The 26,415-nt window shown below is 40.5% G+C and overlaps 1 long non-coding RNA gene and 1 other non-coding gene across 4 annotated transcripts in view; one reads left to right on the top strand and one right to left on the bottom strand.

Annotated features, from left to right (window-relative positions):
• The window catches only part of LOC124507381 (uncharacterized), a 133,152-nt gene that overhangs the window by 27,050 nt on the left and 79,687 nt on the right, over window positions 1–26,415 (top strand). Inside the window, exon 4 of one of the 3 annotated variants that reach the window (XR_006961020.1) lies at window positions 7,359–7,431. The exons of the other annotated variants lie outside the window; for them this stretch is intronic. This is a non-coding gene — a long non-coding RNA (uncharacterized LOC124507381). Of the gene's footprint in view, window positions 1–7,358; window positions 7,432–26,415 lie in introns of those variants that run through there. 3 annotated transcript variants of the gene reach the window in all.
• LOC124507979 (U6 spliceosomal RNA) lies at window positions 22,923–23,026 on the bottom strand. Its single transcript, XR_006961190.1, has one exon. It is a non-coding gene; the product is annotated as a U6 spliceosomal RNA (small nuclear RNA).

Here is a 26,415-nt window from a genome sequence, read left to right as displayed (position 1 = left end):
ATAGATCAGCAAAACATAAAACAATACTACTCTTCTCACTAAAGTGGTTTTGTTTTAGAAAACATTTTTCATGAAAATACTGTTTATGTTATTATTTAATGGGCTTATTATTGGGGTTTTTAGGTGAAGTAATAAGTTTTCTCCATTTTAATTTCAAATACGGTAAATTTTAATCCATATAACCCACACTAAAAGAAAATCTCCTTGGGTTCTCATTAATTTTGAAGAGTATAACAGGCTCCTGAGACCAAGAAGTTGCAACTGTTCTTTAAACCTCAGTGTTGCTCAAGATTGAGTCCACTACCTTCCTGGCATGTCTCTGTCTCCCTGTGTGTGCTGGACAATGGCCGCCCACCATGAGAAGACACAGGCCACACATGTTCCACCTCATAGCACTGGCTCTATGTGCCTGACAATAGGCTTCAGGCATTTCTGGTCAGATGTATCTTTAGATACAAATTCAATGCAGCCTAAGATATAATTTCTTCCTTTTTTCTGAATCCTTATTAATAGTGCTCAACTTAGACAGGAATATTATTTTCAGTTATAAAGATAACTTTCCACTCTTTATAAAATTAGGTCAATGCATCTGGTTACTTGCAAATAATATAACAATTCTTATCACTTTATACTTTCTTGTGGCCCAACACCCAACAAGAATATAGTAGTTCTAGGGGCGCAAGGGTGGCTCATTCGGTTAAGCATCCGACTTCAGCTCAGGTCATAATCACATTGTCTGTGAGTTTGAGTCCTGCATCAAGCTCTGTGCTGACAGCTCAGAGCCTGGAGCCTGCTTTGGATTCTGTGTCTCCCTCCTCTCTGCCTCTCCCCCACTCGTGCTTGGTCTCTCTCTCTCAAAAATAAAATGAAAAAATAAAGAATACAGTAGTTCTAGAAGCAGGCCAATTGGCAGTGTTGAGCCAGACTTATGGGGATCCTGAGGAAGATGTCTTCCTGGGGGGTGGGTGCACACCTGCTCACCTAGGGGAGGAGGCCCTGCACTTCACGCCGTGAACACCTTGTCTGCGCCAAAGAGAACATCAAAGGTGAAGCAGTCTTAACGTGACTTTCTAGTAAGATATAGCAGTTTAACTTAGATAAAAAGAAAGTAATTCTTACAGAGGTTTTGTAGCCACCACGTGTCCTCCACTGCCTGTGTCCAGGTGCCTGTGGTGTGCAGCTGTGGCTCTCTTTTCTGCAGTGTTACAACTACCTGCACAGAACCCAGGCCGCACCCACACCACTCCATGGGATGCCACCCCCTGCAGAGCACCCACGCCATGCCCACCACACTCCAGGGGATGTCACCCCCTGCAGAGGACCCACACCACACCCACCACACTCCAGGGGATGTCACCCCCTGCAGAGCACCCACACCACGCCCACCACACTTCAGGGGATGTCACCCCCTGCAGAGCACCCACACCACGCCCACCACACTTCAGGGGATGTCACCCCCTGCAGAGCACCCACGCCACGCCCACCACACTCCATGGGATGCCACCTCCTGCAGAGCATCCACAACAAGTCCCCACACTCCAGGGGATGTCACCCCCTGCAGAGTACCCACGCCATGCCCACCACACTCCAGGGGATGTCACCCCCTGCAGATCACCCATGCCACACCCACCACACTCCAGGGGATGTCATCCCTGCAGAGCACCCATGCCATGCCAACCACACTCCAGGGGATGTCACCCCCTGCAGAGCACCCACGCCACTCCACGGCATATAACCCCCTGCAGAGCACCCACGCCATGGCCAAACCACTCCATGGGGAGAGCACAAAAGTTCAGGCGCCACCACCAACAGCCTGAGTCTGAAGTCAACTCCAGATCAAACCAACCTACCAGGATCTCGTGACATTTAAAACTCTCCCATGACACATATGGTCTGGGTCAGAGTTACCTCTTACTCCATAAATACGGGCATCACTGCACCCCAGGAGGTCCTAGAAGTGAGAATGGTAACAGGAGAGCCCTGGGAGACTTGTGCTGGACAGGCTGAGAGGAGGGGTGTGTGCCAACATGCCTGCTGCAGCAACAGAATTGGTCATGTGTCATGTTACAGGTGGTAGGGGATGGGAACAACACAGCCCCTCTCCATAAAGGCAAGTGTGTAAGTCACCTTGCACAGGCCATCTTTCTAGGCATGACTGCTTTTATTTGGTACAAGTGAAAATACTCGAAGAGAAGAAGGAAATGTTAAACCTTCACTACATATCTCCTACACCCAAAGTGAATACAGCATAAAAAATGATTCGCTCTCTGTCTTTCTGACTGTAGAGGGATCGTCAAGTATCTTCAAGGTTCAATAAGAAGACTCTTTAAAGATGTGCCTTCATTGTCTAATACGCTGTTTATGCCTGAGGACAGCTTTCTGCTAGGGTGGCACTGGGGGCACTCAGAGCACTGACCTGGGCAGCAGAGCGGAGCCCAGGAGCCCAGAGCACATCATCGCCGCCCCACCTAAACCCCACCTCATCCTCTTTTTCCCAAGGCCTGCCGCCATCTGAAATCAGCCTGCTTACGAACAATTCTCAAATGGAAGCACTGAAGCAACTCGCTGTGTGTGACAGGTGCCAGTGTGCTGTGTGCCTTCCCCGTGCAGTACTGGAAAGTGGCTGGGGAGGAGTTGGGTGCTCCAGTGAGCACGGGGTGGCCAGACCACATGCCTTTACACCACCATCCAGGCATTACGTGCGTCTTGGGCACATCCCCATCTGGCTGCTGAGGATTCCGCAGAGGACAGGCACATCAGGTCCACTCTCAGGAGGCTGGCTTTCTTGTCCCACAGTGCTTCCATGTGAGAATTTTTCATAAGCCCTTGACTTTCCTTTTAAGAAACCTATGGTTTCTGATTTTCTTTTGCCTAATCACACCTATTCATTTAATTAATCCAGTATCAGACTCTGTGCTAAGTATAAATACAGTTTTGACCTAATTTAAGAAGAAAAAATGACTGTCTTCCAGAAGGCAGCTTATGTCCCATTATGTCCTTTTATGTCACCTTCGTACACTCAAAAGAGAACTTTGAATGAATTAAACAAGCATTTGTCAGGACACTCAAATGCATTTCCTTGAAAAAGGTTTGATCCACTAGAGAAGACCTTATTAGATGGCCCAGGAGATACTTAACAAATCGATAGGAGCCATGGAAACCTTGAGATCCTAACAAGATTAGGTAACCGGTGATTTAAAATGTAATGCTGGTAAGATAGTAACATTGGGGAAGTCACTTTGGAAAACAGTAGTGACCCAGCAATTCCGATCCTAGGTATCTACCCTAAATAGACTGTGTCCGTGAAAAAACAGTGTATGAGTGCTCACAGGGTAAGTCATTATTATTCACGATAGCTAGCAAGTGGAAACAACCCCAATGTCCATCAGTTGGTGAAAACATAAGCAAGTCCGGTATATCCATGTAATGGCGTATCCGGCAACCATGAAAGGAAAGAAGCACTGCTACCTGCCACAATGTGGATGACCCTCGAAAACATTATACTAAGTGCAAAAAGCCAGGCACGAAAGGCCACAGTACACATGGTTCCATTTTTATGAGGTGTTCAGTATATGCAAATCCATACAGACAGAAATCAGACTAATGTTTGTCAGGGGCTGAGGGGAACAGGAAGTGACCGCTAATGGGTACGGGTTTCTTTCTGGGGTATAAAAATGTTCTGAAATTAGACAGTGATGATGCTCACACAGCTTTGTGAATATAAAAACCCACTGAATGGTTTACTTTTAGAAGGGTAAGTTTTATGGAGGGTAAACTGCATCTCAATAAAGTTGTTATTTGAAAAGTCTAACTACCTTGAGACAAGGATCTCTAGCAAAGAGACTTTCAACCCTGACCTGAAATGTGTCCAGTGTCACACCCCCTTTGGCTCTGCTTAATTATTTTGCTACAAATATCATCTTTCTTTCCTTTACTAGAAGCTCTCACCCGAGCTGATCCCAAAGCTTCTGGAAAACAAAAGGTTGAGTACTTTTGTAATCAAATAGTGATGCTGTCGTCTTCACTGGAAAGTTTACATGGGACCCAGTGGGCAGTATGACAGCTGGGATGAAAGAGGAGAGAGACTGGGGAAAGCTAGACAGTCCTTCACACCCTTCCTTTACAATGCCCTCTCTTCCTTTTCTAAGTCAAGACAGGCAGGACATGGGGCACTAGCTCCATGTTCCCCCACATGGGTGCCTCCACATCCCAGGTGAGCCAGGCATGCTGCTGACCCACGGCAGGGAGTCCGTGGCCCTGCACAGGCCCACCCTGAACTCTGGGACAGAAGGTATAAGTGTTCTGAGGCTAAGGAGAACATTAACATTAGGAAAAAGACATATTTTTCATCTGAGTTTACATACACATCTGTAAAAAGACATGGATAGTTTTCAGAAAAGGTTGTTGTGATGGCTGAATTTCAAGAAGCAATTTCAGATTTAAACCTTCTTTGGTGATGAGAAAGATACTGAAAGTAACAGAATGCATACTGTATAACAGCTTTTTAGTAATGTCGCTGGGATGGTTGTATTTACTGTGAATGTACCACTAGCTGGGCCTGGACCTCAGCACCTGTACATACATACTTATGTAGCCCTCTAGCTAGTCTCCTGCAGGGACATACCTTTCCCAAGGTCAGGTAGCCAGCAAGGGCATCAAATGGGGCAGTTTGACCCCAGACACATTTGTCTACTAAGAATATCCCCAAAATACCTTATAGATGTAGCGAATAGCATTTTCCAAGGTTAGTCCACAGAATTTCAGGAAGGTACTTTTCAAACTGTAGATTGTTGGAGAAAGTGAAAAAAGTAAATGAAATACACACCTGAAATTAAGCCTTTTGCTCTACTCCTTTCAATCACTGATTAAACTTCTATGATTATGTAAGATAAATTTATAAATATGGAATGCCTCGTAGTTTATAGGATATCTACTTTTATTAAAAAATGTCCTTTTCGGGGCGCCTGGGTGGCGCAGTCGGTTAAGCGTCCGACTTCAGCCAGGTCACGATCTCGCGGTCCGTGAGTTCGAGCCCCGCGTCGGGCTCTGGGCTGATGGCTCAGAGCCTGGAGCCTGTTTCCGATTCTGTGTCTCCCTCTCTGTCTGCCCCTCCCCCGTTCATGCTCTGTCTCTCTCTGTCCCAAAAATAAAAATAAACGTTGAAAAAAAAATTTAAAAAAAAAAAAAAATGTCCTTTTCAATCTCTATTCTTTCTTCAAGATTTGGGCTATAAAAATATTAACTAATGCAGGGGTGCCCGGGTGGCTCAGTTTGTTAAGCGTCTGACTCTTGACCTCAGTTCAGGTGTTGATCTAAGGGTTATGAGTTCAAGCCCTGTGTTGGGCTCCACACTTGGTGTGGAGCCTACTTAAAAAAATACACACACACACACACACACACATTAACTAGCACGGTTTTGTATAGAACAAGTTCTTGCATGTTTCTGGTCTACCTTAGCAGGAAATAATGCACACATACCATTATAAGGGAAATAAAAATTCCTCCAACATGTTGCTGTCTAGAACTCTGCCAAGTTCTAGGTCTTTCTCATGTCCCAGGTGGTATTTCAAAAGTGTCATGTCATCTACTTATTCACCAGTGTGGAGGCAGGAACACCCACGTTTCCACACAAAATCTGTCAGCCCATATTTTTTGATAGATACACATTTTTTACCAAACATTATCACAAGTGTGCTGACACTTAAATGAAAAACTTGCTTCCTTAGCAATCTATTACCATGACTTTACATATCAAGTGGTCTCCCTTCATATACTCTTTATAAGATTGAAATAATTGACAATGGCATGCCAAATAGTGAATAGGAAAACAATAAAATGCTCTTTACCAAGTGAGTGGGCTCCAACCTAGTTAGTAAATCAATCTGCACTACTGTGTGCACAGTTTCAGGCAGAAAATTATGGTGCTGGAAACACAGAGGTACAGGACATTTCCCCCACACTACTGGGGCAGGAAGCAATGTAAGCCCCCAGTTCTGAAACTAGCATTTCTGAGCATATGTCATTGGAGAGGCAGCCTGCACTGGGGGGCTCTAATGCCTTACCTCCACCCCATCGCATCCAATCACAGACAGTAACTGAGGGTAGGGACGGTGGTTTGTCTGTAATTGTGATGGGCCACACCATCCTGTACCCCTAACTGCAACTCAAGTACAATCAAGCTATGCTTCAGGATGCTGTAACAGAAGCAGAACTTGACTTGGAGCCATTTAAAGGTGGGTTTAGGGTAAAATATTTACTTTTGATGAGCTTTAAGTTCCTCATCTGTGAAATGGATAAAATAATATTTGCTTTGAGGGGTTATTTTGAGGATTATACACACTGTGCATATGCAGCATGGTATGTGACATATGATAAATGGTAACCCTTGTAATTCTAAACACATTTGACGTCTTTACATTTCATGGTCTCCCTTGGTACCTCGGTTAATCTCATTACCCATAAGCAGGTTTCTTGGACCTGGGGGAAGGAGACTCAGCCTCCCACTATGCTAGGGGTGGTCCCAGGAGAACTAAGGGTCATTCCAAAGTCACTTATGATGCTTCGTGTGGCCCTGCCTGTAAGGTCATGAAAACAAGTCTAGTTACGTGTTCTTGGCCTAAGCAGTTCCACTTTGGGAAAGCTATCCCAAATTGAAGTGTCATTCATGACTTTGGGGTGTGAAAAGATTTCGTAAACAAGTAAAAGAAAGCACTAACCATAAAAGAAAAGATTGAGGACTTTGATAAATTAAGTAATTCAGCTAATAAAAAAGAACAGACATACCACCTATATGACACATAAGTCATATAGAACCACTGACAGACTCCTATTCAGAATATACAAAGCTCCGCACTCCAAAGGGAAAACAAGCAACAGACCGGAAAAGACCAAAGAGGAAACAGAAAGGACCAATAAACATAGCAAAAGTTTCTCAGCCTCAGCAAGTAGTCAAGGAATTGCAATTTAAACCACAATCACATTCCACTACAGAGTCATCAAGCTGAAAAATAACAAAGTCTGAAAAAAAATCGGGAAAAGACATCTAAAGACACCAAATGATGGAAAGAAAGTAGGGCAGCAGGAATACTTCACAATGCTAACAGGTGAGGAGACTGGAATGCAGGGTGAAGAAGCACCCTCCTCCCCTCTACCTCACCAGGATAGGCACTCACCTCTGCACGAGGGCCACCCACATGCCACTGTCTGTAATGTCCAGAAATGCTGAGAATGATTATATGGCCAAAGAGACTGTGGTAAATGCATACGTTAAAATGAAAATGAACAAGCCAGAGTTGCCTACAATCAATGGATGCATCTTACAAAGTTTATTGGTGTAACCAAGTATCAACAACACACAGGTGCTCAGTGTGAGGGACCCCACCCGGAGTCTGATGGCTGCTGCACATGGCTGTGTCCTGTGGCATCTCTTTGGTGAGTGAAAGAAGCCCAACTTAAGAATATACAACTATGGTACCATTTCTATAAAGGTCAGAAATAGGCCAGGCTAACCATATTTTTAAGAATGTATTCAAAATGACAAAACTATAAAGAAAAACAGAAGAAATCTGAAGAATGAAACGATCTCCAGTGGAGGGACAGGAGATGTCACCAGGATGTCACATCCTGGGGGTGGCTTCTGGACACTGATCATGTTTTGTTCTTGAATTTGGTAGTGGCTTCATGGCTGTGCTTTTTTTTTTTTAAGTTTTATTTATTTTGAGACAGACAGAGAGAGAGAGAGAGAGAGAGAGAAAGAGGCAGAGAGAGAGAGGGGGAGAGAGAGAATCCCAAGCCAAATCCACACTGTCAGCGCAGAGTGTGACCAACTTGTGAGATCATGACCTGAGCGAAAATCCAAAGTCGGAAGCTTAACCCACTGAGCCGCCCAGGTGTCCCATGGGTGTGCTTTATAATCACTCTACAGTCGGGGTGCCTGGGTGGCTCAGTAGGTTGAGGGTCCGACTTCAGCTCAGGTTGTGATCTCACAGGTCACGACCTCACGGTTCCTGAGTTCGAGCCCAGCATCGGGCTCTGTGCTGACAGCTCTGAGCGTGGAGCCTGCTTCGGATTCTGTGTCTCCTTCTCTCTCTGCCCCTTCCCCGCTCACACATGTGCATGCTCTCTCTCTCTCTCTCTCTCAGAATAAATAAATAAACTTAAAAAGATCAATAAAGGGGACATGCACTCATACAAGGATGTTTGTTGCAGCTTAGCTTTCAAGTGGCAAAAACTGGAAACAGCCTGAATGTCCACAAGGAAAGGGACATCCTCATGAGATTATTAAGTGAAAAAAGCAAGTTCTATCTCCTTATTTAAAGATGTGTTGGGGTGCCTGGGTGGCTCAGTCGGTTAAGCATCCGACTTCGGCTCAGGTCATATTACAGTTGGTGGGTTCGAGGCCTGCGCTGACAGCATGGAGCCTGGAGCCTGCTTCAGATCCTCTGTCTTCCTCTCTCTCTCCCCCTCACCTGCTCTCTCTCTCTCTCTCTCAAAAATAAACATTTAAAAAAAACAAAATAAAAAATAAAGGTATGTGTACATTCCCGAAGAAAGGTGTTGAAGATCACACTCACTGGAACGAATAACAAGAGAAAAGGCAGATTATTAATATCCTTTACCTTTTATATATTAATTATTTGAACAGCAACTGCCAACAGTGGCTAATATTATTATCTCATCTACAGATAATATTGAAATTCCTGATGTGAGACTTTTTACAAATGTGTGGTCCAGGCTCAATGGCCTTCATGATGATCCATTCCACTGTTGGCAATTCCAGGAAAGAAGCAAATTCTCTTGCCTGTTTCTAAAATGGTAATGAAAATTACTTTTCTTAGAATTGACGTTTTCATTAATATTCAAGTACCTGAAAAAGAAAATCTGTAACTAAACCTGAAGCATTCAGTGTACTTATTATGAATCTGATACTATTCCTGGTTACTCAAGATAATTCTAGCATAGATAGCTTATTGCTATCATTTAGAGAAAACACTGGAAAACACCAAGAATCTAAATTCATACTAACATCACTGACAAGAAGTAATCAGATTTCTTATTTAAGGGCCAGGGATTATAACCATACAGCAAATGGGAAATTTACACACATGAGTTCCCCTAAAACTGAAAGTAATTAAATGTCAGCTGCAGTACCAAAAATGCAGACTTTGGAATCTGATGAACTGGCTTGAGGCCCAGCTCACATACTTGGAGCCAAATTATTTAATTTCAGTGAGTTTCAGGATCTTCATTGAAAACAGAATAATATCACCTAATTTGGCAGCTAGATGGAGGGTTAAGTGAAAGAGAGACCTTAGTGACATTGTAAATTTCCTTTTCACTTTCTTTGCACCATATTAACAGACAGATATTTTCTTGGCACATTCATAAAGATTTAAGAGTATTCTATCTAAAATTAAAACCTATAAGGGGCGCCTGGCTGGCTCCATTGGAAGAGCATGTGACTCTTGATCCTGGGGTCCTGAGTGTGAGCCCCATGTTGGATGTAGAGATTACTTAAAAAAAAAACCTAAAAATTTTTAAAAATAAAGAAAATTAAAACCTAAAGATTTTCCAAATCTGAAAAACCAGTTAATGGCAGCATATTTAAACTAAGTATTTTTATTTCACATTTGAGATTAACATAGGAACACACTCCCACTCAGTTTCTCAAGCTTCCTGTTATCCATACCCTCATGATAATAACTATTATTACAAGCTATTAACCTGAGAAAGGGGGGTAAATATATATATTGATATGTAAAATGTTTATAGGAGCAAAGAATCCTCAACAATTACTTTGAAACTATGCTGCTGGAGCCCTAAGGCTCCAGGTTTTAACAAAACAGCTCCACACGGATTTGTTTTAACACTACTTTAGATTTCTATTTTTAAAAAAAAAATTCAAAAGTTTGAAAACTACTGGCCTCCCACTATAGAGAATTATGATTTTCGTGAGGAAAAGAACAGCAGGGGGAAGAAAGTGGAACTGTTGAGATTTCCAAGAGAAGGAATGAATAAACAAAACAAAACAAAACAAAACAAAACAAAACTCCTGCCCTTTACTTAATTCTAGACTTATTGTTCTGCAATGCAAATTAACTAGATAAACTGCTAACCTGGAGGGACAGGTACAAGTTATTTTTATGTTCATGTATTGGCTGATCTTCCTTCTGGTTTCTTTGATCCTTGTTTTAACTAAATCTCTCTGTACTTTTAATTCCACTGGTTTCACTATCTATCCTTTCCCATTATGATGGGGCAACTGACAAGGCCTGGCAATTTCCAACTGGATTTCTCTCTTTCTTAGAAAAAAGTGGACCACTTCCAACTTCTAATTATCATTCTTCTAAATGACACTATTGTCTTTCTCTTTCCATTGTGTTTGTAAAAACAAGACAACAAAGTTTTAGATCAATTTAGGCCAGATTTGTACTTTTCAGTTAATTAGAAAAGAAAAAATAAAGTAGGAGGAAGAAGGAAAGGACCCTGTTTATATAGTGTTTTAGAGTGTACAAAACATTTTCATGTACTTTTATGTATTATTTCATAAAGTTAACCTAACAACCTTGGGAAGTAAATGTTATTTATCCTGACTGATAACTAAGGCTAGGATCAGTTTCAATCAATCAGCAAACCCAAGAGCTAATATACAACTCAGATATATTGATTCTGAGACAAGTGCCCTTTATTAACAATTGCCAATTGCCAATTAACAATTGCCAAAAAGTGCCAATTGCCTCTACTCAGTGACCAGCAAAGCTCTTGGAAGTGTGGGTTTTGTTTTTAACAAGCAAGTCCCCTGGCATAGGCCTGGCTGCCATCGTTAAACAATTCCAAGTTAACTTGGTTCTACTCTGTCTTTTGGTTATGGGGGAGAAGGTAGTGAAGTGAAGGACGAAGATCAAAGACTGGTTTGAGAGTACTACTAAAATTTTTGTTTTATGTGGCCAAGAAATATTTGTGAATGTCTTGGTTCTGACTTTATCACTTATTTGTCAGGTTTCTATTGAAAACTATGTTAGCTGCTACTGAGGACACAAGGAAAAATAACCCTTGGCTTCTGAATGGTAGTCTGCTTTTGGTCAAAAGACAATGGGAAAATAAATGTATGGCCGAGAAAATGCTCTCTTATGGGTGTTTGCCTGGAAACCTGATGAACCTACAAGTCACACCCTGAAGGCCTTCTTGGTTGAAGCCTTCCTACTGACCCAAGCAGATGAGGGGAATATCCACCCAATCCAGCAAAAACCTTATGATACTGTTATCACTTATTTTCATTCTACCTGATAGAATATCTTTGAAGACTGGAGCTAGGACGCCATCCATGTATACACAGTAAGCTGGTGTGTTAATGGATGGATAAGGGAAGAGAAAGAAACATGTAAAAATATATAGTCAAAACAGAATCTATATCTAATGGACAACATTGTGAATTTATGTTTATTCATAAATCATGTTATTTATGTTTATTATTTATGTTATTTAGAACAGGTTTTCTAAAGACTATTATGGTAATAATCTTAACAATGGTTAATGCTTGGCCTGTGCAGTTCAAAGAGAATCTCCGGGCACCTGGGTGGTTCAGTTGAGTGCCCAACTCTTGATTTTGGCTCAGATCATGATCCTAGAGTTGTGGGATCAAGCCCCCATGTAGGGTTCCACACTGAGCATGGAGGCTGCTTGAGATTCCCTCCATCTGTCCCTCTCCCTCACTCATGCTCTCTTCCTCTCTAAAAATAAATACATAAGACAAAGAGAATCTCTTAGGTGGGTTGTGGTTGTCATTTTCCTGTGATCAACTTGGTGGGTGTGCCAAGGCTCGATGCAATCTGTTGTTTTTTTTTCTCTTTGTATGCTTTAATCAATGTCTTGATTTTCACTATCACTGATAATAAAAACAAATTAGAGGAGATAGAAAATAGCTTTCTTACATTAAGGATCTTTCATTGAAAGACAAAGGAATGATTTAGAGGAATTTCCATTTTAATAAATCTTTGTCCTAAGTTCCCCAAAATAACAGTTAAGAAATAACTGGCATTCCTTTCTGAGCCATTACTCCCTAGTTGTGTCTTTTTATTTTTTATTTTTTTTTAAAATTTTTTTCAACGTTTATTTATTTTTGGGACAGAGAGAGACAGAGCATGAACGGGGGAGGGGCAGAGAGAGAGGGAGACACAGAATCGGAAACAGGCTCCAGGCTCTGAGCCATGAGCCCAGAGCCTGACGCGGGGCTCGAACTCACGGACCGCGAGATCGTGACCTGGCTGAAGTCGGACGCTTAACCGACTGCGCCACCCAGGCGCCCCCTTAGTTGTGTCTTTTTGAGATATGTGAAATTATGCCCAGAGGTTCCATTTAGAAACCTTCTTCAATTGGACTTAGGAAACATCTGTAACTTATTTTTCTTTTTTCTTTTAAAGTAGGCTTCTTGACCAGCATGGAGCCCAACATGGGGCTTGAACTAGTGATCAAGAGTCAGACGTTTAACTGACAGAGCCACCCAGGTACTCCTTGTACCCATTTTCATAACTCAGTATAAGCATTTTTTAGGCAATCAGTTAATTTTTCTTTTTTCCTTTTTAAAAATTGAGGTGGGCGCCTGGGTGGTTCAGTCATTAAGCATCTGACTTCGACTCAGTTCATGATGTGGAACTCATGAGTTTGAGTACCACATTGGGTGAGCTTGAGCCTTGCATTGGATGAGCCCTGCTTCTCTCTCTCTCTCTCTGTCTCTCTCTGCTCCTTGCTCATTTGCACCTTTTCTCTCCCTCAAAAAAAAAACTGAGGTAAAATTCATACAACATAAAATTAACCATTTTAAATTACACGATTCATTTACTATATTCTCAATGTGGTGCCACCATCACCTCTATCTAGTTCCAGAATATTTTCACCACCCCTAAAGCACCCTATACCCATGAGCATTCGTTCTCATTCTCTCCTCTACCCAACCTCTGGCAGTCACCAGTCTGCTTTTTGTCTTCAGGGCTTTGTCTCTTCTGGGCACGTCATATAAATGGAATCATATAATATGTGTCTGGTTTTTTTTCACCCAGCATGTTTTCAAGGTTCATCCATATTGTACCGTGTGTCAACATTTCATTCTTTTTACTCAGTTTACTTCTGACTCACTAAAAACCCTTTTTGTTTGCTACTTCATTCCTTCAGGTAAATATTAACCAAAAGAAAGCTGAGGAAGTAGTTCTGAGACTTAACTAAATAGATTCTAGGACAGAAAGCATTATCAAGGATAGAGAGGTCACTAATATCGATTTCAAAAAAAGCTTAATTTCCCAGGAAGACATATAATTCTAAATCTTTATGTTCTCAGCATCAAAATATATAAAGTCACTACAGAGAGAAGTGAACAAACCCAACACCATTGTGAGAGAGTTCAACATACCTCTGCCATGTATTAAGTGAATCTGAGGGAAAAATTAGTAAAGATTTGGAAAACTTGCATATACCTAAAAAGTTTGATTTGTTGGCTAGGCAATCAGAAAAACTGCCCACAATTACAGAAAAGGCATTCTCAAGCACACATAGGACATTTATAAAATGTGACCAATTGGCCGAAGACAGGTCTGAATGAATTTCAAAGAGTCGGTATTGTATGGGACACATTGTCTGCCTACAATACAATTAAAAGAGAAACCAAGAGAAAATAGGTATCTTTAAAAATCCTCCATTTGAATCCTTTTCAACTCATAGGTCAAATATGAAATCACAGTAGAAAAGAGACAGTATCTTGAACTATGGGATAAAAATACCAGACATGCCAAAACTTATGGATTATAATGATGCTTTAGGGAATTTGTAGCTTTAAATATAATAAAACATGATCACTTCTCCTTTTCTATGTAGATCTTTTTTTTAATGTTTATTTATTTTGAGAGAGAGAGAAGGAAAACACACACACACACACACACACAGAGTGCAAGCAGGGGAGAGGCAGAGAGAGACGGAGACACAGAATGTGGAGCAGGTTCCAGGCTCTGAGCTGTCAGCACAGAGACTAAAAAATGTTTTTTAATGTTTATTTATTTTTGAGAGAGAGACAGAGAGAGAGACAGAGAGAGAGAGACAGAGAGAGAGAGAGACAGAGCGTGAACAGGGGAGGGGAAGAGAGAGAAGGAGACACAGAATCTGAAGCAGGCTCCAAACTCTGAGCTGCCAGCACAGAGCCTGATATGGGGCTCGAACTCACAGACAGCAAGATTATGACCTGGATCGAAGTCAGAGGTTTAACTGAATGAGCCACCCAGGTGCTTCTTTGAATTAGTTTTCTATGTACTTATCATAAGTTATATACCTCTGTCAACTACCAAAGTGTTCCTTCAGGGTGCTGAACCTTACAGGTACTCTGACTTGAAAGGGCTCTCCTGGAGCCTCTGCTCCTGGAGCCTCTAGACTCCAGTCTAGACTGGTTAACATCCACCTGTGGCATGGTAGTTAACCTGGGATTGCTTGTCAGAAAATCTGAGGGATTTCCTTTGCTGCTCTTGCATGTTCAGTGTCCTATTTTCCATATCTCATACCTTCCTTTTTAAACTTTTTTTTAATGTTTATTTATTTTTAAGAGAGAGAGAGACAGAGTGTGAATGGAGAAGGGACAGAGAGAGACAGAGAGAGAGAGGGATACACAAAATCTGAAGAAGGCTCCGGGCTCTGTGGCTCAAACTCACGAGCCATGAGATCATGACCTGAGCCAAAGTTGGATGCTTAACTGACTGAGCCATCCAGGCACCCCTCATATCTTCCTTTTTTAATTGATTGTAAGTTAGTAGGTCACATCTTCTAACTTCCTGAAAAGAGGGGATTGGGAGCTATTTTTTTTTTATTTTTAAAAATATCTATTTTTTTTAGAGAGAGAGAGAGAAGGGGAGGGGCAGAGACAGAGGGAGACATAGAATCCAAAGCAGGCTCCAGGCTCTGAGCTGTCAGCACAGAGCCTGATGTGGGACTTGAACACATGAACTGGGAAATCATGACCTGAGCCGAAGTCGGAGGCTAAACTGATTGAGCCACTCAGGCACCCCAGGGAGCTAAAATTTTTTAAACCGTTCATGAAATTTTTGTTAAACTATCCTCAAACTTTACGGGTAGTTTGGCTGAGTATAGATTTCTAGATTGGAAGTAATTTTTCCATTCCAAATCCAATACTGCTTGTCTTCCTCCTTTCTGTAGGGGAGCTGAGCTCTGTTCTACTTCCCAGTGTGCTGACACTGAATAGTGACAATTCCTCGGTATACTGGGTGAGTGGTATCCTTACTAAGCCCCTTAACAGTAGAATCACATCTACTCTGAGTCATTTCATTGATAATTCTTATTTTTTCTTTTCTCTCATTCTGGTTATTGGACATCCTGGACTAGTTCTTTAATTTTCTTAACTTTTCTCTCTTATTTTCCACTTCTTTCTGGCAGTTTCTTCAACTTTGGCTTTCAATGCTTCTAATTAGATCTTTCATAATTTCTACTTTTCATATGTTTAACTTCTAACAGTTCTCTTTTAAGTTCTGAAAGATGTTTTCTCACCCCTTGACAGTGTTCTTTTTTGTTTTCTGGTTGCAATATCGTAACTTCATTTAAGAAGCTTTCTTCAGGCCTCTGCTATCTGTTCCTATCTTAGACCAAGCTCCAACAAGCTTCCTGGATTCTCCCAAAGGGTAGGAAGAGGAACTCATCAACCATGGGTTGAATGAGCTGGGTGATTTTATAGTTGGGGAATCTCAAATGTTAATATCTTTATAACTCCTGTTGATGAGAAAATTCCTCAGAAAAGACTTGTGTTTAAATACCCACTACATACCAGGGTAAGGCAGGAACGACCACTCAACAGTGTAGACTAGGGGGACAGGATATGATCGCTTCCTGGACAGACTTGCAACTAATTGTTTTTCTTATTTTAGTCCTTTTTATCTTCCACACTGGTAGTAGGAAAATTGGATATGCAAAGAAAAATTATCCTTAACCGTTATCTTACATTATACACAAAAATTGACTCAAAATGCATCATATACCCAAATATAAAATCTAGAACTTGAGAAAACACAGGAGAAAAAATTGTTGTTAACCTTGGAGTAGGTAAATACTTCTCAATTAAGACACAAAAACACACATCATAAAAGAAAAAACTATTATTTTGACATTACCAAAATTAAAACTTCTGCTCTTCAAAAGACACCATTAAGAAAATGAATAGGCGGGGCGCCTGGGTGGCGCAGTCGGTTAAGCGGCCGACTTCAGCCAGGTCACGATCTCGCGGTCCGTGAGTTCGAGCCCCGTGTCGGGCTCTGGGCTGATGGCTCAGAGCCTGGAGCCTGTTTCCGATTCTGTGTCTCCCTCTCTCTCTGCCCCTCCCCTGTTCATGCTCTGTCTCTCTCTGTCCCAAAAATAAATAAACGTTGAAAAAAAATTAAAAAAAAAAAAAAGAAAATGAATAGGCAAACCATAAGCACTAAACTGACAAAGAGCTTGTGTCTACATTCCATAAAGAACTATAGAGCTTATTATTGATAATAATAATATAATAATACTCTATATTATAAGAGTAATAAAAGAAGACATTCAATCAAAAATGGATTAAAGATACAAAATCATGGGGCACCTCGGTGGCTCAGTTGGTTAAATGTCTGACTTTGGCTCAGGTCATGATCTTGCATTTGTGATTTCGAGTACCACATCAGGCTCACAGAGTCCGCTTCAGATCTTCTGTCCCTTTCTCTGCTCCTCTGTTGCTCATGCTCTCTCTCTCTTTCAAATAAATAAACATTAAAAAAATACAAGATATCATTAATTCCATTTCTATGAAATATCTAGAACAGTTAAATCCATAGAGACAGAACAGAGAATGGTGGTAGCCAGGGGGTAGGAAGAGACAGAAATAGGGAGTAACTCTTTTATATGTATGGGATTTCCTTTTGGACTGATAAAAATGTTTTCGAACAGAAGGAAATGGTGACTGTATAATACTGTAAGCTTTATATCAGGTGAATCGCACTTCAGTGTAAAACAAACTGGACAAAACATGTGAATAAATGCTTCATCAAAGAGTATGGCCAATAAACACATGTGGCCAATAAACACATAAAAAGATGCAAAATACCATTACTCATAAGGGAAATGCAACTTAAAACCACATTGAGGTACCACTCTACATATATATATATACTGGAAAGGGTGAAATAAAAAATGGTTGACGGTATCATGTTTTGTTGAGGACATGGAAGAACTGAAACAATCAGATTTTAGGTGGAAATATGTATGTTAAAGCCACTTTAGAAAAAACTTTGGCAGTTTCTAATAAAGTTAGACATATACTAATCACATGGCTAGTCATTCTACTCTAGGATTTCCCCAAAATAAATAAAACAATATATCTGCACAAAAAATTACAGATAGATGTTGATGGTATCTTCATTAAATAATAGCCCCAAACTGGTAACAAGACAACAGTTGAATGGATAAATAAATTGTGATGTATCTTTATAATGAAATATTACTCAGCAGAGAAAAGGAACAAACATCTGACACAGGAATGAATCTTGAAAACAGTGTGCTGAGTGGAAAAAACATAAAAAACAGTTTATATCAAATTATAGAAAAAGCAAATGACTCTACAGTAACAGCAAACAGATCTGTAGCTGCCTGGAACAGGGGCCAGGCAGGATTGACAGCAGAAGGCATATGGAAACTTTTTGGGGTGACGGAAATAGTCTATGACTTCACTATGAAATGACTCTACATGGTAAATGTATTTGTCAAAACCCAATGAACTATATGCTTAAATGGGTATACTCTATTGTATGTATGTAAACTGTATTGCATATAAATTGTACCTTCAAAAAGTTGTTTAAAGGAAAAAAAAAGGGTAGAGGAGACAACTTGAAGAAAATTCCACTGGAGAAACATAGGATAATTATGGAGAAGAGACTGGAAAACTTATCGTTACCTATGGAAGTTGCTACAGTTCTAACTCATTGTGCTAACAACAGGCAAACAATGAGAAAGAATCAAATGCTTAAAAAATCCATTAGAAAAATATTATCCTTTGCAAAGAGGCGTTTCCCCTTGTCATTATGAACTTTCAAAGGAAAACTGATATAACTTAAGCACATGTTTTCTTGTGCATCTTCAACAAATACTGAAAACGATCTCATACTTACATACATACATACATACATTTAAATTGACTGCTCTCTGCACTGTTTTTAAAAGTAGGCTTCATGCCCAGCATGGAGTCCAACGTGGGGCTTGAACTCACGACCCTGAGATCAAGACCTGAACTAAGATCAAGAGTCGAACACTTAACCAACTGAGCCACTCAGGCACCCCTGAAAACCACTTGCTTTTAGAGACAACTCTCAGAGTATGAAATTATAAATACCTTTGGATATTTTTAAAAAGGAAACAAATACATTATTAGTGTTTCATGAAACAAAACTTAAAATCTTACCTTTTTCATGAAATCTTCTCCATTACAAGGAACCACAAGCAAATTAACTATTAATTCCACCCTGAAAACATTAGGGTTGAAAATGCTCCTGTGTTCTCTATCTGAACAGGCTCTCAATAAAAACTCTTTCCATGCTTGAGAGATTGAATGAGGCTGTGTTGTGAACACACACAGCAAACTCACATAATACTTAACTGTATACAGTGTTCGCAGAAATAATCACTTATTCACTCACTAGTGAGTTCATTTAAAGCTCACTGAGCTTATACTTTGTAGCATATGTAAGGAGGGAAGGAGTCAAATAGAAATATACTTGAAAATCAAAAGATTTGAGCAATGTTAACACCTAACACTAATATAATGTATTATGGCTAATTACAGCATTGTCATAGTGTCTATTTAATCCTTCAACTGAGGAAACTAGGCATTATTGACAGATGAGTAAAGTGAGGCTTAGAATGTTTTTAAAAAACCTATCCAAGACCGTATGGAGATAAAAGAACCAGGTCTTAAATGCAAGGCACTTGATTTGGTATTTTTGTGCCATAATATCACGTTACAGTAACAAGTTGTACGAATGTAGAAGAGTGATTAATTTTGTGGAGTGGAACAGAAGAGAACATCTGAGAGCAACTAGCATTCTAGTCTGCAAGGCAAGCACCAGGAATGCAACAAGGAATTAGCTCACGGCAAACTGCATGATGACACTCCAGAATATCTTAATCTAATCTTTATAGAGAGGCAACGATTTTTCCTACTGCTAAATCAAACTATTTAAAATATATGTAAATCATATCTAGAAGAACTTTATCCACTCTACAACTTTCAAAACATACTTTTAAATGTTTTGACAAGAATTATATTAGAATATTAAGGTCAGAATGTAAGGAATTTATGCTAAATTATTTTCTAAGTCTGCTAGTGTAATATAATGAAAAAGAAATACTCTTAAATCACTTGAAAATAATTTTATTAACTGTTTGATACTGTATGACTTTAATCCAAGACCCAAGTGGGAAAGAACACAAGATTACTCTTTCATAATATTGTCCTATTTAAAACAGTATGCTATGTGAAAGCAAGGATAAAAGTATACATTTTCGTGTTGAATTTATAATGTCTTTTTTGGTCCACAGACCATTTCCTATCATAACCTTTGGGAGTAAGTGCTTTAATGTTTTGTTTTGTTTTGTTTTTTTCCTCAAAGGTCTATTCACCTTTAATTACCCCATCACCCAACTTGCCTCTCTGTTCCATGTCTAATTAGGGAGGCTAAGGCAGAGTCTTGGGGAATCAGGCTCCATTTCCTAAGGAGGAAGTCCTAGACTTCCTGTAAGAGTGGTCCTATACGAGTTCAGTTAATGCCTGCTTGACTATACTGATGTGTCCTGCACAGTTTTGTAAGCATTATTGCTTAATAATATATGCAAAAGTCAAGATGAATATAAAAACTTCCGTGGATCTGCTTTATAAAACTAGAGAGATTTGCTTGTGTTGAGGAGAGAAGAGGAATTAACTAATACCTTTTCCTTAAATCTGTTCTGGTATTTGCCTTTATCTCAAATAACCAAGGAATGGTGCTCTTACTCTTCTGCCCTAGAGAAGAGCTATTAATATTTCCCTTCTCCCTTTTTTCTTCATGCCTGGCCACACACGCTTTCCCGCCTTGCCCTGCTCACTCATCTGAAGCTCAGGGCTCACCAGCTCAGGCCTGAGGTGGAGTCACTGTCCTCATTAGTTCAAATGGATTGGAACTGTGGCATTCAACAGTCCAAACCAGAGTTAGCTTATCAGCAGCATACAAAAAAATTCCACCCACTCGTTGCTGCTTCCTGCTCAGTAGATACCATCTCCTAAAATCAGTGCTAGTGTGATAGGTCTGAGCAGAGAAGTGCCCCCTGATCAACTTGTTTTTCCTGACTCACCAGAGATGTTCCCCATGAAGCACATCATGTTTTAAGGGAACACAAATGGCTTCCCAGGGAGGAAAGAAATACCATGTGAGTAACTCTGGGACCTTAAAATAGTTACTGTATGAACTTGAATTTACTCATCTTAATATGGGAATAAGGGATCCTAATTGAGAGGTTGTTGTGAGCATTAAAACAGTAACACAGGGCTTCTCACAGTGATTGGCACAAGTAGATCAATTTTTCCTTGGTAGGGTCCTTAGGCCAATTTTATAATAAGGTTTTCCCCCATATAGTTCATGAACATTTTTGTTAGATCTATGTCTATATCACTTGCAATTTTGTTTGCTATTTTAAATGGGTTTTTTTGTTTCTTTTTTTGTTGCTATGTTGCTGGTGTAAACAAATACAGTTGGAGTTTTATTTTTTTTTAATGTTTTTTTTTTTCAACGTTTATTTATTTTTGGGACAGAGAGAGACAGAGCATGAACGGGGGAGGGGCAGAGAGAGAGGGAGACACAGAATCGGAAACAGGCTCCAGGCTCTGAGCCATCAGCCCAGAGCCCGATGCGGGGCTCGAACTCACGGACCGCGAGATCGTGACCTGGCTGAAGTCAGACGCTTAACCGACTGCGCCACCCAGGCGCCCCCAGTTGGAGTTTTATACAGAAAATTTTTGTTAATCCCTCAATCTTACTAATAGTATTTGTGATACTTTTTATGAAGTTTTATGTAATCATGTCCTCTGTGCATTATGACAACTTTGCTTCAGGCTTCCTAACCCTTATGTTTGTTTGTTTTTTTTTCTTTTTTTAATTTTTAATTTTTAATTTTTTAAAATTTAATTTTTTAAAATTTAATTTTTTAAATTTAATTTTTAATTTTTAATTTCTTTTTTTAATTTTTTTTAATTTTTAATTTTCTGACTGCACTTCAGGACCTTCAGCACAGTGCTGAAGAGAAGCTAGTGACATTGGGCATACTTATCCTGATTTTGAATAAAATGTCTTTAGTGTTTTATAATTAAGAATGATGTTTGGTAGATATCGTTCATCAGGTTAAACATTCCTAGATTGCTGAAAAATTTTTTATATCATGCCTGGGTATTGGATCTTATCAAATGTATTTTCCATATTAATTGGAATGACTATATGATTTTATCTCCTCTGATAATGTTGTAAATGACAATTATAGCTTTTTAAGTTAAAGCAAATTTTTTTTTTACTCCTGAGATAAAGCCAAGATCCTATTTGCTATGTTTTGTTTGGGATTTTTCTATGTCCATGAGTGATACTGACCTTTAATTTTACTTTTCATAGTAGATTTAATTTCATTTCTCAAAGCAATTGACTATATTATTTTCATATGATAAGTTGACAGGGATTCTTTTTTTTTTCCTTGAAAAATCTGTATGAGATTTGAATGATTTATCAAAAGTTTGAAAAAATTTAGTAAATACACACACACACACCCCTCAGATCTTTATCCATTAATCTATTAATGGACACTTGAGCTGCTTCCATATGAGTAAAGTTTACCAGTCAAATCTGAATCGTTTCAGCTACTATTTACTCAGATGGTTTTTCTGCACCCTCTTCCCAACTTTCCTGCCATTCTACTACTCCCATTACATGTATGTTGGTGAACTTAATGGTGTCCCACATTTCTATGAGGTTCTGTTTCATTTTCTTCATTCTTAAAAAAAAATAAATAAATGTTCATTTTTTGAGAGAAAGAGACAGAGTGTGAGTGGGTGAGGGGCAGAGAGAGAGGGAGACACAGAATGGGAAGCAGGTTCCAGGCTCTGAGCTGTCAGCACAGAGCCAGATGTGGGGCTCAAACTCACGAACTGCGAGATTATGACCTGGGCTGAAGTCGATGCTTAACCGACTGAGCCACCCAGGCACCCCACATTTTCTTCATTCTTTTATTTCCCCTCTAAGGATATTTGCTATTTGGGAGATTTCTATAATCGTACAGAAATGATTTATTTTGGTGTGTCCTGTTTCTTCATTAAAGATTGAGTATTTATTACTTTAAAATGTATTTATTTTGAGAAAGTGAGAGCAGAGGGGAAGAGTAGAGGGAGGGAGAGACAGAATCGAGTGGGGTCAAACTCATGAACTGTGAGATCATGGCCTGAGCAGAGATCAAGAGCCAGACACTTAACCAACTGAGTCAAGATTGAGGTATTTAAATGTCTTCACAAGTACTCTGAATCTCTAAAATACTCTGTAGTCATAAATTTGAGATTGAGTTTTAACATCCTATTGAAATTACCATACTCTTTTTGGGCAGAATTTTAAATTTGATGAAAGTCTTAAAAATATGTAATGTTTCAGGGCGCCTGGGTGGGTCACTCGGTTGAGTGACTTCAGCTCAGGTCATGATCTCTCTGTTCCTGAGTTCGAGCCCTGTGTCGGGCTCTGTGCTGACAGCTCAAAGCCTGGAGCCTGTTTTGGATTCTGTGTCTCCCTCTCTGTCTCTCTCTGCCCTCCCCCTGCTCACGCTGTCGCTCTCTCTGAAAAATAAGTAAACGTTAAAAAAAATTTTAAATAAAAAACATGTAATGTTTCACAAATTTGCATGTCATCTTTGTGCAGAGGCTATAGTAGTTTCTGCGTCATTCCAATTTTAGTGTAAGTGCTGCCAAAGTGAGCACTCGACATTTTTCCCCCTCTCTCCTTCACAATGTGCAAGCTCAATTACTCTGGATTCATATTCACAACCTTTCTTCTGTCAGTTCAAATCTACTGCTGAGTCTATCTAGTGAAGTTTTCATTTTGGTTATTACACTTTCTAACTTTAGAATTCCCATGTGGTTCTTTTTTTATAGGTTGTATCTTTTTCTTCTGTTTATTTTGAGAGAGAGAGAGTGAGAGAGAGAGAGCACATGAGTCCAATGGTGGAGAGGCAGAGAAAATGGGGGGGGGGGAGAGAGGATCCAAAGCAGGCTCTGCGCTGACAGGAGTGGGGCTCGAACTCATGAATTGCGAGATCATGACCGGAGCTGAAGTCAGACACTTAAACAACTGAGCCATCCAAGTGTTCCTAGAGTTGTATCTTTTTACTGATTTTTTCCATTTGATTAGACACTGTCAACGTTCAACCCTTTAACTCCTGAGGTATGGTTTCCTTGAATTCTCTAAACATATTTATAATGGCTGCTTTGAAATTTTTGTCTGCTAAGTCCAACATGTGAGCCCCTTCAATTGCCTGCACTTTTTTTCCTCCTGTGTATAGGTCACACTTCCTTGTTTCTTCATAAATCTTGTAATTTTCTGTTGACAACTGAGCATTTTTGACAGTGTATTGTGGCAACTCTAGATATGGATAACTCGCCTACCCCAGGGGGTTGGTACTGTTGTTAGTTAATCAGTTGTTTAGTGATTGTCTGAACTTTTTCCTGCAGGCTGCAGTATGTGATGTTCCTGCTCCCATTTTTTTTTTTGGGGGGGGGTTTGTTTTAATCTTTTCACATTGTTACCTAGGGGTTGCCCATAGGTCAGCATAAGCTACTTTGAAAGGTTGTGCTTAAGCCCGCTTGGAAGTTAGATTTTTACTCTTTGCTGTTGGGTGTATACACCTTGGAGGTTGCTGTCATGGTTCAAGGAGGTAGGATTTTGTGCTCCTGCCTCTCCATCAGCCAGGGCTTGTATTACTCCTTCAGAGTCACTCCTGGGAGGGCATGGCCTTGGGCTGCCAAACTGCCAGGGATGCGTCTCCTTTATTTTAAAGTCTAGCTTCCTAGGGGCTGCTCCTGGGTCAGAGCAGCCTACTATTCACCTAGTAGGGTTGCAGGGGTGCTGAGGCCTGCAGTACCAGTGAGGCTCGCACTCCAAATCTTCCCTGTGGGTTCCTCTGATTGCTCCTGAGTGGGGGCAGCTGAGCACACCCTTCTTGAGTCTGAAAGTTTTACTGTGATACCAGGAGGGTTCTTCTTGGCTATGTCTTTTCCCTGACGCTCTCTGTTAAAACTGCTGATTGCTTGGTCATCTCTTTATTGACACAGTATCACAGGGCTATAGGCAGTCTTGGAATTGCTCTCCACCAAGATCCCCATTGCTTTCAACAACACCCTTGAGCAGAGGATTGTACTCTGTTTCAAAACAGATCAATTCTCTCAGGCAGTGCCATAGGGCTCTTCTTCCTTATAACCTCTTGTCCTCTGGGCAGAACCTCTGTGCCACTTGACAGACCCGGGGGTGACGATGGAGTCCCCTTCTCCTGGAGTTACACTTCGGATCCAGAGTGCGTGTTGGGGTGGGGGTGGGGACACTGCTCTGGGACTGCTTCTCTGCTCTGGTGCCTCTGTCCTATGGGTGAGCTGGGATAGGACAACTGGGCCAGTATTCTTGGCCCACCACACTTGGGGTAGAGCTGCAACATGGGCTAGGAGATCTCCCACAGTGAAACTGTACCCTAGACTCTGAGCTGAGGGGAGTGGGGGCCTCTTCTTGACTGCAGTCCTGGAGCAGAACCCCCCAGAACAGTCTTCTTAAGACAACTTGGGCTGGTGGGGTCATGGATCATGTCTCAAGGGCCACGGACTCCTTGTTCTTTCTGACACTTAGTAGACTTTCTTGGTTCTATTGATGGAATGTTTCTCCATTTGCTGTATGCCTTTAGGAAAACTTCTTGAGGCTTTAAATGATTTTTAAAGTTTTCTCCAGCTAAAATATTTGTTAGGGACAGAATTCACTGTGTCCTCACTCTGCTATTCCGAAGGCAGTCTTCTATTTTTTTCTTCAATTTACATCCAGGAGAAATTATGATCCCATGGATATTTTGCATGTGCTATATAGGAAAGCATAATGGCTGTTTAGCCATTATTTATAAGTTTTTAGAATATTTGGAAAGTTTCCATCCTAAATTTGCAGACTTGAGTGTGAGTTGTTCTTTTTTCTTAAAAGACATCTTGACTTGTTTGAACACAATTGCTATGTCAGACAAAAGAAATGCAGTGAGGCACAGAGGTCCACAGAGCCATGATATAAATGTCACAAGATTCTTAATAACAATGGCACTTGTGGGTTTTTCACTGTATACCAAAACAGTGCTCTGGCTTTTGGGTGGCATCTAGTAAATCTATGACCCACTTATTTATGTGCTAAATACAGCAGGACTGCTGCTGGCTCAGGCTGCCTGCAAGGCACTAGGAATCTGGCAATGAGCTACATAGACCCTGCCCTCTGTGCCTCCTTCGGGAAACCCCTAATATGCATATAAATATACAATCACAAACTGTGGGAGTGCTAGCAAGGCAATATGCAGAGTGCCTTTAGATACAACTTGGGGTGGGATGGTCTAACCAGGGTGGTCAGGGAAGGTTTCTTAAAAGAGCTGAGTCTTGAAGAAGGATAAGCCAATCATGCAAAAGGTTGAGAGAAGAGGACTTAAAACAGAGAAAACAGCATATACAAAATCCTGTAATGGGAAAGAGCTTTTCCATGACTACGAAATTGAAAGAGAGCTAGAAAATAAGAAAGAAAAAGAGAGAGAGAGGAAGAAAAAAGAAAACAAAGAGAGGAGAGATTAGCAAAGTGGTAAAAAGGGTAAAGACTAATAATTGTGATTTCAATTTGCATTGTTCTTTTTTTTCCAATGCATTAATGTAAATTTAAATTATATTTATAATCAAAGTTATATTAATAATAAAATTAAAACGTTGACAAGCATTTGTAAAGAGAGGAGAAAACGGGACGGGAAGGAAAGGACCAGGTAGGGGTAGGAAAAAGAGGCATTGACCTAGTGGAGGCGTCTCGTGGTTGGACGTGGCTGGTACCGTGATGCCCAGTAGTGGCTGGAGGCAATGGCCATGTGATGACGGCCTGGTGGAGGCTGACCTGAGAGGAAACCAGGGGTGACAAATGACGGGCATGTGTGCCAGGCAGCACACCTACCTCCTGCCATCAATGAGTCAACAACAGGGTGACACCGGATGGGTTTGGATAAAATCACTGTTTCTGAAACAGAAGTCTTGGCACAGGGTGGAGGATGGCTTGAACGGAGAACTTTGCAGAGGGTCTCCTTAGACCAGCGTGAGGTCAC

This window comes from Lynx rufus, unplaced genomic scaffold (assembly GCF_022079265.1).
Source record: "Lynx rufus isolate CCGP_SWC_20201006 ecotype Redwood Valley unplaced genomic scaffold, mLynRuf1.p SCAF_12, whole genome shotgun sequence".
NCBI lineage: Eukaryota > Metazoa > Chordata > Mammalia > Carnivora > Felidae > Lynx > Lynx rufus.
This window is presented reverse-complemented; position numbering and strand designations above follow the sequence as displayed.